This window comes from Lytechinus variegatus, chromosome 2 (assembly GCF_018143015.1).
Source record: "Lytechinus variegatus isolate NC3 chromosome 2, Lvar_3.0, whole genome shotgun sequence".
Lineage (NCBI taxonomy): Eukaryota > Metazoa > Echinodermata > Echinoidea > Temnopleuroida > Toxopneustidae > Lytechinus > Lytechinus variegatus.
Genome location: NC_054741.1, coordinates 67,814,023 through 67,833,107, shown reverse-complemented (window position 1 = coordinate 67,833,107; position 19,085 = coordinate 67,814,023). Strand labels below are relative to the sequence as shown.

The 19,085-nt window shown below is 37.1% G+C and overlaps 1 protein-coding gene and 1 long non-coding RNA gene across 3 annotated transcripts in view; both read left to right on the top strand.

Annotated features, from left to right (window-relative positions):
* Nucleotides 1-583: 583 nt before the first annotated feature.
* On the top strand, nt 584-4,659 carry LOC121408754. The gene is made up of 2 exons (XR_005969083.1): nt 584-1,133; nt 4,174-4,659. It is a non-coding gene; the product is annotated as an uncharacterized LOC121408754 (long non-coding RNA).
* An 11,582-nt stretch (nt 4,660-16,241) lies between these two features.
* Nucleotides 16,242-19,085, top strand: part of LOC121408753 (NAD(+) hydrolase sarm1-like) — a 29,531-nt gene continuing 26,687 nt past the window's right edge. For both annotated transcript variants that reach the window (XM_041600381.1, XM_041600380.1), the window contains exon 1: nt 16,242-16,397. The gene's annotated coding sequence lies outside the window, so the exon portion shown is untranslated. The remainder of the gene's footprint in view (nt 16,398-19,085) is intronic.

Genomic DNA, 19,085 nt, shown 5'->3' with positions numbered 1-19,085 from the left:
TTTTTGGATGGACACAGTTAAAAAAATGGACAAGCGCCCCCCAAAAGGTCATCAACCTAAATTTTAGGGGGGAACACACGTTTCAGGGGGGTTCCACGTGAATTTAGGGGGGACACAGAAAAAAATTGACATGCTAAAAAAAATGGATATAATAAAAAATTAAGGGGGGCGGACACGTCCCCCCCCCCGCCGCCTATGGGTCTTATCAACATCAGTGAATGATTGTGAGATCATTAATTGCAACAATAATTGCCTGCATGATGACAGCAACATATCCTGTTTAATTTAGCCTTGATTATACCACAGACTTAAAATCACATATTTATCAACATAAAAAAAACCTAATGAACAATACCTATTTTGAAGAATAATCTGGTTTATTGTGCCTTGTTTGTGATTTGCTCTGCTCATTTCGATTATCAACTTTACATTTGTTGTTTTTCTTAAGTTTTTAAAGAATCTTCATTTTATTGTTTCCCCTCTGTAATAGAAATTGTAATATTGAGCTCAATAGAAAGCTGCCCCCCCCCCTCCCCATTCTCGGTCACACGACTCTCGTTTAGAAATTCACGCAGAGCAGGCAAGGCGCGCACACAGTACAGTGAGTGAGTGAATCTGTGAATGAAATTTGCATATGAATAGAAGCGATCAAGCCTAATCTGGGCAGTGGATTAGAGGTGGATAATTTGCATAAGAATAGTCTAGACCGTGACAGCGCAGGCACGAGTTAAGCATAGTATAAATAAATTAGAAATGTTTTCGGTCAATCGTTGTAATCTTATACTACTACACTCGTTGAAATATATCGTTTGTTTGGTTTAGTTCACAGTTCCATTATTAAGTTTCAATATAATAGTGGAATATCTACCCCGGTATCTACCTCATTAGTCTTATTTACTAGACTAAGCCAAAGGTGGCACGCGCTTTATCACGATCGAACTATAATTCAGTCAACATGCATGACGTATCTCGCTACCAGCTGTTTCTCGTTAATTGTGCACATAATTATATGAGATCGGAGGAGGGCTCTCAGCCGGCCAGCCGCCCCGGAACCAACTCGCCGCATGACGGTCCAAGCCGGTGGCAGGAACAGTGACTGGGCAGCAACCAGCTAGATGACAAAGACAGTTTTGGTAACTATTGTTTTCGGTTTTCATGAACATTTGTCTCGACTCTAGACCATGTTGTACCCGGTTGTATACGGTATTAATTCTTGATGATGATTGTATATGGTACGGTACCTTGGCCTGGCGGCCGCGAACTTCCTGGGTTTATGGCCTTCCTTGCCATGCTTGCCCTTTTGGCTGCATACTTCATACTACACTAACTATGCATTGGCCTGGGCTTTACAGTTTCAGGTTATGATTTATTTTAGGTCATGGGGCTGGCTTGATCGGCTTGCAGACTGGGGCTAGATCGGGGGCAATATCTAGGCCAACATGGAGATAGTTAAGGTCAAGTCCACCTCAGAAAAATGTTGATTTGAATCCTGACAGTAGGCCTAGAGAAAAATCAGACAAGCACAATGCTAAAAATTTCATCAAAATCGGATGTAAAATAAGAAAGTTATGACATTTCAAAGTTTCGCTTATTTGTAACAAAATAGTTATATGAATGAGCCAGTTACATCCAAATGAGAGAGTCGATGATGTCACTCACTATTTCTTTTGTTTTTTATTGTTTGAATTATACAATATTTCAGTTTTTACGAATTTGACGATAATGACCTCCTTGCCAAACCGAGGCACAAAATGTTTAAAAAAATGGAATTCCACATGTTCAGGGAGGAATAAAACTTCATTTCACATGATAATGACAAGAAAATAAAAATATTTCATATAATTAAATGTAAAAAAAAAGTGAGTGATGTCATCAGTTCCTCATTTGCATACTGACCAAGATGTGCATATAACTGTTCTGTGAAATGAAGCGAAACTTTAAAATGCCATAACTTTCTTCTTTTACATCCAATTTTGATGAAATTTTCAGTGTTGTGCTTGTTGAATTTTTCTCTTTTTATTCAAATATTTCTTGGGGTGGACTTGTTTTAACGTTCTTGGTCAGTGTATTTTTTTTTTTTTAAATAGAGCTCAATAATGCCTGGGGCTGGGGTGTTGCAAAAAACTTGTGATCAATTGCTAGTCAATTTTTTGTCTGTAAATTAATCAGTCAATTAAACAATAATGAATTAATTGATTGCTAATCTGATTCTAACATCCTAAAGGTCAAGTACGGCTCTGAAAAATGTTGATTTGAATCAGAGGAAAATCAAGCATAATGCTGAAAATTTCATCAAAATCAGATGTGAATAAAAGTATTAAGACATTTTAAAGTTTCGCTTTGATATTTTTCACAAAACAGTTTAGAACTATGCAGAATTCTGTAATATGCAAATTAGAGGGTTGATGTCTTTCACTCACTATTTCTTATGATTGTTATTGTTTGAATTATACATTATTTCAATTTTTACACATTTGACATTAAGAACCAACTTGACTGAAACAAAGTGTTCAAATGAAATGCTCAGGAAGGAAAAAAACTTTGTTTCATAGCACAGTGAGGAGGAAATATGAATATTTCGTATTTCAGATTTAAAATACAATATAAATAATGAGTGAGCGATGTCATCAGTCCCCTCATTTGCATACGGACTAGGATGTGCATATAACAGTTTTGTGAAATTACGTGAAAATTTAAAATGTCATAATTTTCTTACTTTTCACCCTGTTTTGATGAAATTTTCAGTGTTATGTACGTTGTATTTTTCTCTTTTTAGACAAATGAACTTTTCTTGGGATGGACTTGTCCTTTAAGAACACTCTTTGACTTAAGACTGAAGCCAAAGAGTGTTAGGCCTAACTTTGATCTAGTATTAACTTAATACTAGTACTACTTGCCACAGACAAGTATCAATTGAAAAAATTGTAACCGAATAGATCTATTTACACATGTATTGCTTCAAATATTTGGAATGCCTTGCCAAATGATATTAAACAATGTACTGTACATCTCTCTATTCTTTCAAAGCTTTGTTAAAAAAAAAATCTTATTTCTCAGTATACCTAATTTCATTCACCTGCACTCACCCACATGCACACACTTGCACTTCTTTTTATCATAAATGATTTTCCCAACTGATATTTTTTCATCTTATATTTTGTGACGATCATTTTGTCAAAATATGATTTATGATGTTTTTCATGTACATGTACATGTAGCCTCCGCTCCTGGCTGCTATTGCTTCAAGCACTTCTGTGCTTATAATAGCTGGCCCCTATATTTTACCCAACTGACTTTATCACATGCTTAGGTATGATTTAATTATCGTTCTTTTCTGTATGATTTACAATGTATCTCTTCCATTGTCACATTTAAATTGTATTCATTTATATGTTTGGAATTATGTGAACATGTGAACAAAAAAAAATCCTAACTTTATTGAAAATCTTTGTTTATTCCCATAAAAAGTTTCTTCTGCAAAATTCTTGGAAATTTTGCAACCCTAGTCGAGCGCGAGACACAAGCAAAAAATTGTGATTTTCTATAAACCTGAAATATATTACGTTGTACTTCGAATAGTGATTTTACATTCGATAAGGCCACATTTCATTTTGAAGAAAGGGAATTTTTTCCTACAGGAGATTTTTAAAATCATAACCAGCAGAAGCTCTTAAAATGACACACCCTCCCCTAAAAATATCCCCTCGAGGTTATTCATATGTGACAAAGACACAGTCTCCAACATTCATACATGCTTTGACCGCAACATACACATGCATCATCATCTGTTGCAACTATTACTGCATAATATCATGTAATTTTTTTATACCGTTTTTCGTTACAAAAATGAACATTTGGAATAACAATCCTTATTTAATTTTCAGACTACCAAACCTTCTAATTAACAAACCTTATTTTGTTTTCAGACTAACAAATCTTCAGATAAACGAACATTATCTTTAGTTTTCAAACTAATGAACCTCGGAATTATGAATCTTATTGCTTTTATGGACTAACAAATCTTCATACTCACAAACCTTTATTTCATTTTTTGATAAAGGAACCTTCAGAATATTCAAATCTTCAGAATTACGAATGTAACCTGATTAACCGATCATGCTCTACATTCAATATTCATATGTAATGGCTTATTTTCATTTTGTCTGTCTCTAGATAACGTTTAGTGATGGCAATCAAACAACTGGCAAGTTCCGTCAAATAGATTTTGAGAAAGTCGCAGATACTTTGGGGAAACCTGAAGAGGGGCTCCAGGACATTTTGTCCACTGTGAAGGCCATCACAGAGGACCTCTTTTTTAATTATTAGGACAGTAAGGACTCTGAAACTTCTTCGTTTACCGATAGTTCAACCAGTCTTGAGAGTGAAGCAAGGGAGCCGCGGAAAAAGAAAGGAATCTCTTAGGGGTAATTGGCCTACTAGAAAACGAATGGGGGTATAAACTATCATAACCTACTTGCTAAGTGGAATAAAATAAATACTTTAAACTTTGATTTTAATAGGCATTGTATGTCATAATTGATACCTAACGATGTATAAAATAACTGGTTTCAATGTCCAGGTATAATGTTCTACCACAAACTATCTAATTTAATATTTCATACTGACAACCGTAAGTACATTAAAGAGTATCATACGGCCGTACTTTGGCAAAAGGAAACAAGTAACAAAAGCATCATTTGTTGAAAATGAGTAATGTGTGTTCACATTTAAATAGGTGTAAATGCAATTTTACAGCAGTATTTCTTCAGTACATGTATCTTTCATTGAACGATCACTTTTTCACCAAATTTAGCCTGAATGTGCAACATACAAAGGGTGTTTCAGAAACAACTGAAATTTAAGTGATGTGTCACTTGCTTCCTTTTGCCAAGGTTGGGCAGGTATAAGCTTATCCCATTTGATTTATATTACTCGTACATTGCAGAGTATTGTACAGGGATAAGCTTATCCCATTTGATTTGTATTACTTGTACATTCCAGAGTATCATACAGGTATAAGCTTATCCCATTTGATATGTATTACTTGTACATTGCAGAGTATCGTACAGGTATAAGCTTATCCCATTTGATTTGTATTGCCTCATACATTGCAGAGTATCATTCAGGTATAAGCTTATACCATTTGATTTGTATAACCACGTATATCGCAGAGTACCCTACAGGTATAAGCTTATCCCATTTGATTTATATTACTCGTACATTGCAGAGTATTGTACAGGGATAAGCTTATCCCATTTGATATGTATTATGTGTACATTGCAGAGTATCGTACTGGTATAAGCTTATCCCATTTGATTTGTATTACTTGTACATTGCAGAATATCCTAGAGGTATAAGCTTATCCCATTTGATTTATATTACTCGTACATTGCAGGGTATCGTACTGGTATAAGCTTATCCCATTTGGTATGTATTACTTGTACATTGCAGGGTATCGTACTGGTATAAGCTTATCCCATTTAATATGTATTACTTGTACATTGCAGGGTATCGTACTGGTATAAGCTTATCCCATTTGGTATGTATTACTTGTACATTGCAGGGTATCGTACTGGTATAAGCTTTTCCCATTTGATTTGTATTACTTGTACATTGCAGGGTATCGTACTGGTATAAGCTTATCCCATTTGGTATGTATTACTTGTACATTGCAGGGTATCGTACTGGTATAAGCTTATCCCATTTGGTATGTATTACAAGTACATTGCAGAGTATCATACTGGTATAAGCTTATCCCTTTTGATTTGTATCGCCTCATACATTCTAGAGTATCCAAGAGGTATAAGCTTATCCCATTTGATTTATATTACTCGTACATTGCAGAGTGTTGTACAGGGATAAGCTTATCCCATTTGATTTGTATTACTTGTACATTGCAGAGTATCGTACAGGTATGAGCTTATCCCATTTGATATGTATTACTTGTACATTGCAGGGTATCGTACTGGTATAAGCTTATCCCATTTGATTTGTATTACTTGTACATTGCAGGGTATCGTACTGGTATAAGCTTATCCCATTTGGTATGTATTACTTGTACATTGCAGGGTATCGTACTGGTATAAGCTTATCCCATTTGGTATGTATTACTTGTACATTGCAGGGTATCGTACTGGTATAAGCTTATCCCATTTGGTATGTATTACGAGTACATTGCAGAGTATCATACTGGTATAAGCTTATCCCTTTTGATTTGTATCGCCTCATACATTCTAGAGTATCCAAGAGGTATAAGCTTATCCCATTTGATATGTATTACGTGTACATTGCAGATATTCGTACTGGTATAAGCTTATACCTTTTGGTATGTATTACGTGTACATTGCAGAGTATCATACAGGGATAAGCTTATCCCTTTTGATTTGTATTACTTGTACATTGCAGAGTATCGTACTGGTATAAGCTTATCCCATTTGATTTGTATTACTTGTACATTGCAGAATATCCTAGAGGTATAAGCTTATCCCATTTGATTTGTATAACCACGTATATCGCAGAGTACCCTACAGGTATAAGCTTATCCCATTCGATTTATATTACTCGTACATTGCAGAGTGTTGTACAGGGATAAGCTTATCCCATTTGATATGTATTACGTGTACATTGCAGAGTATCGTACTGGTATAAGCTTATCCCATTTGATTTGTATAACCACGTATATCGCAGAGTACCCTACAGGTATAAGCTTATCCCATTCGATTTATATTACTCGTACATTGCAGAGTGTTGTACAGGGATAAGCTTATCCCATTTGATTTGTATTACTTGTACATTCCAGAGTATCATACAGGTATAAGCTTATCCCATTTGATATTTATTACTTGTACATTGCAGAGTATCGTACAGGTATAAGCTTATCCCATTTAATATGTATTACTTGTACATTGCAGAGTATCGTACTGGTATAAGCTTATCCCATTTGGTATGTATTACGAGTACATTGCAGAGTATCATACTGGTATAAGCTTATCCCTTTTGATTTGTATCGCCTCATACATTCTAGAGTATCCAAGAGGTATAAGCTTATCCCATTTGATATGTATTACGTGTACATTGCAGAGTGTCGTACTGGTATAAGCTTATCCCATTTGATTTGTATTACTTGTACATTGCAGAATATCCTAGAGGTATAAGCTTATCCCATTTGATTTGTATAACCACGTATATCGCAGAGTACCCTACAGGTATAAGCTTATCCCATTCGATTTATATTATTCGTACATTGCAGAGTGTTGTACAGGGATAAGCTTATCCCATTTGATTTGTATTACGTGTACATTGCAGAGTATCATACAGGTATAAGCTTATCCCATTTGATATGTATTACTTGTACATTGCAGAATATCGTACAGGTATAAGCTTATCCCATTTGATATGTATTACTTGTACATTGCAGAGTATCGTACTGGTATAAGCTTATCCCATTTGGTATGTATTACGAGTACATTGCAGAGTATCATACTGGTATAAGCTTATCCCTTTTGATTTGTATCGCCTCATACATTCTAGAGTATCCAAGAGGTATAAGCTTATCCCATTTGATATGTATTACGTGTACATTGCAGAGCGTCGTACTGGTATAAGCTTATACCTTTTGGTATGTATTACGTGTACATTGCAGAGTATCATACAGGGATAAGCTTATCCCTTTTGATTTGTATCGCCTCATACATTCTAGAGTATCCAAGAGGTATAAGCTTATCCCATTTGATATGTATTACGTGTACAATTGCAGAGCGTCGTACTGGTATAAGCTTATACCTTTTGGTATGTATTACGTGTACATTGCAGAGTATCATACAGGGATAAGCTTATCCCTTTTGATTTGTATTACTCGTACATTGCAGAGTATCGTACTGGTATAAGCTTATCCCATTTGATTTGTATAACCACGTATATCGCAGAGTACCCTACAGGTATAAGCTTATCCCATTTGATTTATATTACTCGTTCATTGCAGAGTATTGTACAGGGATAAGCTTATCCCATTTGATTTATATTACTCGTACATTGCAGAGTATCGAACTGGTATAAGCTTATACCATTTGGTATGTACTACGTGTACATTGCAGAGTATCGTACAGGGATAAGCTTATCCCATTTGATTTGTATTACTTGTACATTGCAGAGTATCGTACTGGTATAAGCTTATCCCATTTGATTTGTATAACCACGTATATCGCAGAGTACCCTACAGGTATAAGCTTATCCCATTTGATTTATATTACTCGTTCATTGCAGAGTATTGTACAGGGATAAGCTTATCCCATTTGATTTATATTACTCGTACATTGCAGAGTATCGAACTGGTATAAGCTTATACCATTTGGTATGTACTACGTGTACATTGCAGAGTATCGTACAGGGATAAGCTTATCCCATTTGATTTGTATTACTCGTACATTGCAGAGTATCGTACTGGTATAAGCTTATCCCATTTGATTTGTATAACCACGTATATCGCAGAGTACCCTACAGGTATAAGCTTATCCCATTTGATATGTATTACTTGTACATTGCAGAATATCGTACAGGTATAAGCTTATCCCATTTGATATGTATTACTTGTACATTGCAGAGTATCATACTGGTATAAGCTTATCCCTTTTGATTTGTATCGCCTCATACATTCTAGAGTATCCAAGAGGTATAAGCTTATCCCATTTGATATGTATTACGTGTACAATTGCAGAGCGTCGTACTGGTATAAGCTTATACCTTTTGGTATGTATTACGTGTACATTGCAGAGTATCATACAGGGATAAGCTTATCCCTTTTGATTTGTATTACTCGTACATTGCAGAGTATCGTACTGGTATAAGCTTATCCCATTTGATTTGTATAACCACGTATATCGCAGAGTACCCTACAGGTATAAGCTTATCCCATTTGATTTATATTACTCGTTCATTGCAGAGTATTGTACAGGGATAAGCTTATCCCATTTGATTTATATTACTCGTACATTGCAGAGTATCGAACTGGTATAAGCTTATACCATTTGGTATGTACTACGTGTACATTGCAGAGTATTGTACAGGGATAAGCTTATCCCATTTGATTTGTATTACTCGTACATTGCAGAGTATCGTACTGGTATAAGCTTATCCCATTTGATTTGTATAACCACGTATATCGCAGAGTACCCTACAGGTATAAGCTTATCCCATTTGATATGTATTACTTGTACATTGCAGAATATCGTACAGGTATAAGCTTATCCCATTTGATATGTATTACTTGTACATTGCAGAGTATCGTACTGGTATAAGCTTATCCCATTTGGTATGTATTACGAGTACATTGCAGAGTATCATACTGGTACAAGCTTATCCCTTTTGATTTGTATCGCCTCATACATTCTAGAGTATCCAAGAGGTATAAGCTTATCCCATTTGATATGTATTACGTGTACAATTGCAGAGCGTCGTACTGGTATAAGCTTATACCTTTTGGTATGTATTACGTGTACATTGCAGAGTATCATACAGGGATAAGCTTATCCCTTTTGATTTGTATTACTCGTACATTGCAGAGTATCGTACTGGTATAAGCTTATCCCATTTGATTTGTATAACCACGTATATCGCAGAGTACCCTACAGGTATAAGCTTATCCCATTTGATTTATATTACTCGTTCATTGCAGAGTATTGTACAGGGATAAGCTTATCCCATTTGATTTATATTACTCGTACATTGCAGAGTATCGAACTGGTATAAGCTTATACCATTTGGTATGTACTACGTGTACATTGCAGAGTATCGTACAGGGATAAGCTTATCCCTTTTGATTTGTATTACTTGTACATTGCAGAGTATCGTACTGGTATAAGCTTATCCCATTTGATTTGTATAACCACGTATATCGCAGAGTACCCTACAGGTATAAGCTTATCCCATTTGATTTATATTACTCGTTCATTGCAGAGTATTGTACAGGGATAAGCTTATCCCATTTGATTTATATTACTCGTACATTGCAGAGTATCGAACTGGTATAAGCTTATACCATTTGGTATGTAATACGTGTACATTGCAGAGTATCGTACAGGGATAAGCTTATCCCATTTGATTTGTATTACTCGTACATTGCAGAGTATCGTACTGGTATAAGCTTATCCCATTTGATTTGTATAACCACGTATATCGCAGAGTACCCTACAGGTATAAGCTTATCCCATTTGATATGTATTACTTGTACATTGCAGAATATCGTACAGGTATAAGCTTATCCCATTTGATATGTATTACTTGTACATTGCAGAGTATCGTACTGGTATAAGCTTATCCCATTTGGTATGTATTACGAGTACATTGCAGAGTATCATACTGGTATAAGCTTATCCCTTTTGATTTGTATCGCCTCATACATTCTAGAGTATCCAAGAGGTATAAGCTTATCCCATTTGATATGTATTACGTGTACATTGCAGAGTATCGTACTGGTATAAGCTTATCCCATTTGGTATGTATTACGTGTACATTGCAGAGTATCGTACAGGGATAAGCTTATCCCATTTGATTTGTATTACTTGTACATTGCAGAGTATCGTACTGGTATAAGCTTATCCCATTCGATTTGTATAACCACGTATATCGCAGAGTACCCTACAGGTATAAGCTTATCCCATTTGATTTATATTACTCGTTCATTGCAGAGTATTGTACAGGGATAAGCTTATCCCATTTGATTTATATTACTCGTACATTGCAGAGTATCGAACTGGTATAAGCTTATACCATTTGGTATGTACTACGTGTACATTGCAGAGTATCGTACAGGGATAAGCTTATCCCATTTGATTTGTATTACTCGTACATTGCAGAGTATCGTACTGGTATAAGCTTATCCCATTTGATTTGTATAACCACGTATATCGCAGAGTACCCTACAGGTATAAGCTTATCCCATTTGATATGTATTACTTGTACATTGCAGAGTATCGTACAGGTATAAGCTTATCCCATTTGATATGTATTACTTGTACATTGCAGAGTATCGTACTGGTATAAGCTTATCCCATTTGGTATGTATTACGAGTACATTGCAGAGTATCATACTGGTATAAGCTTATCCCTTTTGATTTGTATCGCCTCATACATTCTAGAGTATCCAAGAGGTATAAGCTTATCCCATTTGATATGTATTACGTGTACATTGCAGAGTGTCGTACTGGTATAAGCTTATCCCATTTGATTTGTATTACTTGTACATTGCAGAATATCCTAGAGGTATAAGCTTATCCCATTTGATTTGTATAACCACGTATATCGCAGAGTACCCTACAGGTATAAGCTTATCCCATTCGATTTATATTACTCGTACATTGCAGAGTGTTGTACAGGGATAAGCTTATCCCATTTGATTTGTATTACGTGTACATTGCAGAGTATCATACAGGTATAAGCTTATCCCATTTGGTATGTATTACTTGTACATTGCAGAATATCGTACAGGTATAAGCTTATCCCATTTGATATGTATTACTTGTACATTGCAGAGTATCGTACTGGTATAAGCTTATCCCATTTGGTATGTATTACGAGTACATTGCAGAGTATCATACTGGTATAAGCTTATCCCTTTTGATTTGTATCGCCTCATACATTCTAGAGTATCCAAGAGGTATAAGCTTATCCCATTTGATATGTATTACGTGTACAATTGCAGAGCGTCGTACTGGTATAAGCTTATACCTTTTGGTATGTATTACGTGTACATTGCAGAGTATCATACAGGGATAAGCTTATCCCTTTTGATTTGTATTACTCGTACATTGCAGAGTATCGTACTGGTATAAGCTTATCCCATTTGATTTGTATAACCACGTATATCGCAGAGTACCCTACAGGTATAAGCTTATCCCATTTGATTTATATTACTCGTTCATTGCAGAGTATTGTACAGGGATAAGCTTATCCCATTTGATTTATATTACTCGTACATTGCAGAGTATCGAACTGGTATAAGCTTATACCATTTGGTATGTACTACGTGTACATTGCAGAGTATCGTACAGGGATAAGCTTATCCCATTTGATTTGTATTACTCGTACATTGCAGAGTATCGTACTGGTATAAGCTTATCCCATTTGATTTGTATAACCACGTATATCGCAGAGTACCCTACAGGTATAAGCTTATCCCATTTGATTTATATTACTCGTACATTGGAGAGTATTGTACAGGGATAAGCTTATCCCATTTTATATGTATTATGTGTACATTGCATAGTATCGTACTGGTATAAGCTTATCCCATTTGATTTGTATTACTTGTACATTCCAGAGTATCATACAGGTATATGCTTATCCCATTTGATTTGTATAACCACGTATATCGCAGAGTACCCTACAGGTATAAGCTTATCCCATTTGATTTATATTACTTGTACATTGCAGAGTATTGTACAGGGATAAGCTTATCCCATTTGATATGTATTACGTGTACATTGCAGAGTATCATACAGGTATAAGCTTATCCCATTTGATATGTATTACTTGTACATTGCAGAATATCGTACAGGTATAAGCTTATCCCATTTGATATGTATTACTTGTACATTGCAGAGTATCGTACTGGTATAAGCTTATCCCATTTGGTATGTATTACGAGTACATTGCAGAGTATCATACTGGTATAAGCTTATCCCTTTTGATTTGTATCGCCTCATACATTCTAGAGTATCCAAGAGGTATAAGCTTATCCCATTTGGTATGTATTACGTGTACATTGCAGAGTATCATACAGGGATAAGCTTATCCCTTTTGATTTGTATTACTCGTACATTGCAGAGTATCGTACTGGTATAAGCTTATCCCATTTGATTTGTATAACCACGTATATCGCAGAGTACCCTACAGGTATAAGCTTATCCCATTTGATTTATATTACTCGTTCATTGCAGAGTATTGTACAGGGATAAGCTTATCCCATTTGATTTATATTACTCGTACATTGCAGAGTATCGAACTGGTATAAGCTTATACCATTTGGTATGTACTACGTGTACATTGCAGAGTATCGTACAGGGATAAGCTTATCCCATTTGATTTGTATTACTCGTACATTGCAGAGTATCGTACTGGTATAAGCTTATCCCATTTGATTTGTATAACCACGTATATCGCAGAGTACCCTACAGGTATAAGCTTATCCCATTTGATTTGTATAACCACGTATATCGGAGAGTACCCTACAGGTATAAGCTTATCCCATTTGATTTATATTACTCGTACTTTGCAGAGTATTGTACAGGGATAAGCTTATCCCATTTGATATGTATTACTTGTACATTCCAGAGTATCCTACAGGTATAAGCTTATCCCATTTGATATGTATTACTTGTACATTGCAGAGTATCCTACTGGTATAAGCTTATCCCTTTTAGGTGATTTGTACTACCTCATGCAGTGCAGAGTATGATACAGATATAAGCTAATTCCTCAAACCTTGTGGCTTTCATGTCGCAGTATAAGCTTATACCCGAATTATCCATTTTCAATTGTATGAGTTTATATGTCATACTGGTTACATGAGGAGGTATAAGCTTATCCCTAAAGCTATTCTGGTTTTAATGTCCAGGTTTATTATTTATACCAATCTGACCACCTTCAAGGTATAAGCTTATACATTTTTTCAAACAATGTTGTTTGCTCACTGATATTCAATCGTATTTATAATTGAATAATTGTAAATAAATATTTGTGAAATAAATCGTATATCTTTAACCGCTTTAGCTCTGTTCTTTCCCAATTTATTTGATGTTTGAATTTCAAGTGTGAATTGTTAGAATGATTCTTGAGTCGACTGAGTGTGAATGATTGAAATTTAAAATGTCACTTTTTTACATGAATGATGTGTTGTAAAATGTTTTTTCATTCTTTTTGATATGTCTGAAAAGGAAAAGATATTATTATCCTCTTATTTGTTAAGAAAAACACAATTTGGCATAATATTTTGACAAAATCTGGATTTGTCCAGTCCAGATTGAAATAATTCACTGTTATGGGTTGATTTCTTAAATTATGAAAGCAATGGGAGGGGCCCTAATCACCCCCTCCATCCCGACCTTGATTTATATAGATCAAGGTCGAGGACCACGGTGCAATTAAGCATAGTTTCGCTGTAAAAAATATTGGGTAATTTTTTTTTTACCAGTGCACCATGGGCCGGGTACCAGGGGGCCACTTCCATTCACAAGTGGATACCATGCGCGACCATGGGGTCTCAAAAAGCACCCTAAACACGTAATTTCCATATTATAAAAATGCACCCCTTAACAAGTATTGGCGTGTGAAACCCTACCCTTAACAAGTATTGGAAACAAAACGATACTCTTGGCAAATATTCCCTGAAATGATCCCCTAAACAAGTACAGAAATGTTTTATTGATACGGCTCCTTCGATCGTCGGCTTTAACCTTCTTTGGTTCAGTACGACCCCACCTTCTACACCTCGCGCAAATCGGACTATAAACACGAAGTGTTGGGGCAAAAAGGGCATCCTTAAAAACATCTTAATTTTGTTTTATCATCCCCGCAAATTCGACTCTAAGAGACACTGTTACTATATTATGGTAGCTGTCGGATAACTGGGGAGCGTTTCATCAATATTTTCATCCGACTAGTTGTCAGATCTGACATCTTTCCATGATTTTGATTGGCTTAGAGGCACTGTTCCAATGGTAACTGTCGGATAAAATGGGACTTGTCGGATAAAACGTCTGACAAGTCCTTTTATGAAACGCTCCCCCAAAATATCCCGCATCAGCGCATCATAAAAGATGGGCGACACGAAAGACGGTCCTTGGAAAGACCATCATTTCGTGCAATCGGCCCCAGGGAGGTGGTGAGAGTAGCCTCTTGTTGAGGCCCTGACTGCTGCTTCCCGAGCGAAGCGAGGGATTCCTAATTCGCGAAGCGAATTAGGACTGGCGCGAGCCGCTCTGCTTCGCTCTCTCCCTTGCTTCGCCACGTTCGCTCGGAAAGCAGCCGACATAACAGGGCCTCGACTAAGATTGTGAGAGGGACCCAAGGACCAAAAACGTCGATCTGTCTCTGGTTACCTGCCAGTGGCGTATATACCTAGGGGATTTTTAACAGGGGAGGGGGGTCAAATCCGTCCGCCCAACTACAAGCAAAAAAAAGAAAGTTTTTAAAGCACGTCAGGGGGACAGGGATACGTCATTTGCATGGGTTGTGACTCGTCAGGGGGGGGGGGGGCAGACTGCCCCCCCCCTCCGTAGGTACGCTAGTGTTACCTTGTAGTCTCTTATAAACGCATGCTATATAGCTCGCAGCTTCCCGGGGGATGTTGATCAGATATAATCTTTCAGACTCATTGATTCAATCAAAATATAAGTAATTTGAAACAAATATGGTTTAAGTAATTTCAAACAAAATATATAGGGTTTTGCTCCCTGAGGAAGTAGATGATAGGGATGATAAGTACAGTCATAGGCGGCTTAAGTGGGGAGACGGGGTCCTGCCCCCCTAAATCTGAGGTGGGGGCATTGGCGCGGAAGCCAAAAAATTTAGGGGGTGTCCACCTGAAATTTTGGGATGGACACAGGTAAAAAATTGGACAAGCGCCCCAAAAAGTTTGAGACAAGCAAAAAAAAAAAAAATAGTCATCAACCTAAATTTTAGGGGGGGGGACAACACACGTTAAAAGGGGGTCCATGTGACTTTAGGGGGGACGTTGGAAAAAAAATTGACAAACAAAAAAAATAAACAAAAAAAAAGGTTATAATATAAAAAAAAATTAGGGGGGACCGTGGGGACACGTCCCCTCCGCTTCCGCCGCCTATGGGTGGGGGGATGGACCCCCCTAAAATTTATGTCGTCCCCTTTTTTAAATTTTTGCTTGTTAATTTCCTTTCCTGCGTCCCCCCTAAATTTTTTGTGCCTGCCCCCCAAAAAAATTGGTTGATAACTTTTTTTTTTGCTTGTCCAATTTTTACCTGTGTCCATCCAAAAATTTCAGGTGGACCCCCGCCCCCCTAAATTTGTTGGCTTCCGCAGCCAATGAGTATATTGTCTGGTTGTAGTTGGTTTCTCCATGGACCTATAAGGTCCATGGTTTCTCTAGAGGATTAATGTAATTTTGCATCATGGAGCTAGCCCCTAGCTAGGCTAGCTGGAATTAGGATTAGGGTACCCTTTTGGGTATATAGGTAGGTGGCGCTGCGTCTTGGTGGGCGAGAGAGAGCTAGCGAGAGCGATTGTACGCCAGCGCAGCCACTGCTGTAGTACACGGCCGGCCTGGATCCAGCGTTGGTTGCTAATTGACAAGCCCTTTTGATCTACATGTACTCTTCACACAACACTTTGAATCCCATCAAAGGTCGGCTTAGCAAGAGTAGATAAAGGTATGTACGGTGCTTAGTTGTAGTGTTGCTTTTTCGTAATCAAATGAGAAATCCGTTTTTGTTCTCGTCTTGGCATTTTTCGTATACCACCAGCTCTATGATGTCATCGAAATGAACCCGATTCTGCCTCTGCCTGGCCTCTGTCCGCAATTTGTGATGCATCCATGGATGCGATGGTCTGATGTATGATGGTGATACACTCGGTATCTCAAGGACGACCAGTGCATTGTAATTTGTATGTAGTCATGGTAGTGGCGGTATGGAACCTGCTAGCCTGTAAATGCAAGTTGGCTTCTTTGCATTCACTTCACTTATTATATATAGGAAGAAGAGAAAAAGAAACATTTTGCCTTTTGGGGCCTGGGGGCATCATGTTTATGAATAAGATTGATAGGTCTGAAGTCTCTCATAATAAACGTTGATGGCTCCTTTTATGAAATGCACAAATGACAGTATCTGTAGTTTATATTTTTCAATGAACATTTTATGTATTGACCCTTGACTTGTAACCAGATATTATGTCTGCTGTGAAACATGCATGAATCTGAAATGTTTGTGTCAGCCAATTTTTTCTTCTGACACATTCCTGTAAGCACAGTAGGCCTAATAATAATACCTTGGTCACATTTGCTCTACGGTGGCCGTACGGCAAGTCGAAAACAGCCGTTTTATTCTTCTTATTCAAACCACCTATGTTTGGCTGGTACAAAAATGTTAAAACGGCTGTTTTCGACTCGCCGTACGGCCGGCAGCCGTAGAACAAATGTGACCATGGTATGAAGCCTAAAATAATCAAAGACTCGGTAATTTGAGTTTTTCTCAAAGATGGAAGAAAGCGGTTAATATGCATGAAACTTGTTATTGTTGTGCTTTGTAATAGATTATAGATTTTCAATTTGTCAATTGTTAATTTCACTTTTAGCTCTGGTCTGGGTCTTTTATCCTCATTCGGTGGCAGCGGTGGGATCAGAAATTATTTTGTTTGCCTTTTTTATCATTTAATTCTATAATGCACCAAGTCATACTCTTGTTGCCTACATGTATTCATCTGATATGGGTTGTGCATCATTTTTAGTAAAAAAATTATTGTCTTCATTCATGCAAGCCAGGTTTTGCACATATTTTGGGTTTCTTTAAACCCATCTTTAAAAAAAATCACATAACAGTATTTTCTAAATTCAATTGGTGTAATTGACTACAGTACGATCAGTGTTACCTATTGATGCGTATTGATGGGTATTACAACTGTTCAGATTATTTGATGATGAAGTACAAACCATATCTGGTATCATTTGGCAGGTACATGTATGTTGCTGTGAAAATACATGCTACACATTATTAATCATGGTTTTTGATAAGCTTTGATGTTTGTATAAAATAGGAAAGTTATTAATATGTACATGGGAAAATGCAGTGTACATTCATATCATGATCATGTTATTATCAAGAGGCACTATATAATATGGCCTTGCCCTCATTTCATTAGATCTATTTGATCATAGAATTTGATTTTATACATCATTTAGTGTCACTGTGCTCTATGCTGCGTATCGCATTGCATTGATTTTTGTGTGCGTTATGTTTTTGTGTGTAGGGATGTAGACTTTTCAATATTGCAAAATATTATGGCAGGTTTTGTACAGTAGCCTATTTGATATTTGTGAGATGTTGGTGCTTGCTCTCAAATGATACAGACCTAGATGTATGCATGTTTTTAATGCAATATATCAACTTCTTATATGTCATCCTATCTGAGAAGGCGCAATAGTGCAGTTGGTAGAGCGAGGCATTTCGGATATCATTCTGGTTATCTGGGTTTGATGTATTCCCTCTTGGTGCACTAGTGCCCTTTGGTAATTAAGGTATAAATTTTCATTACCAGGTCCCTTGGAGAGGTCCTTACCCTTGGGGGGGGGCACTCGACCAAAAAAGTGGTGGGGGTGTGCCGCGGGCGAGATAAAAAACGGGGGCCGTGGAGCGGGCTTATTGTAAAAAGGAGGGTCCTCGGAACGGGCTTCGGAACGACAAATGTTTGTGAAAACGGGGGTCCTTGGAACGGATCGCCAGCGTGTGAGTGCGTATGCATCCCTATGGAACGGTCATGCGTGCATGATGCAGCTAGAGCGGCCTCCGCCGGGGAGCTCTGCGGCCGCTTTTCACCAAAATTGCAGCTCATTCAGTGCGATCGGAGCGGCATAACGAAAAATATGCGAAGCTTTGGAGCGGATTTCTCTCTTCTTATTCTCGATAAGAAGAAAATGCTATGCCTTGGAGCGGCTTTCTTTGTTCTTTTTCTCAACAAGGCAAAAATGCTATGCCTTGGAACGGAAATTTGAGTGTGAAAATGGGGGTCCCCTCCGCGGCACATACCCACTATGCATTATATACTGAGTGCCCCCCCGGGGGGGGGGGGGGGGTCCTTAATCTGTTGGTTCTCTTGTTGCTTGCTTACAAGCATAATAGCAATCAGGGAGAAAAAAAATAACTTGTACTCAAGATGTTGCTTTAATCACCTTGAAGCATCATGCCAATGTCTGAATGAACCTTAAAACACAGGCCTTTTTTAGCTGATTTTTGCAACCTTTTAAAGTGACGCATTGATTTGGCAGATTATTCTCTTCATAGAGCTCTGAATAATACATGTAATTTTGTTTGATATAAATGGTAGATGAATTGCAAATTTGATTA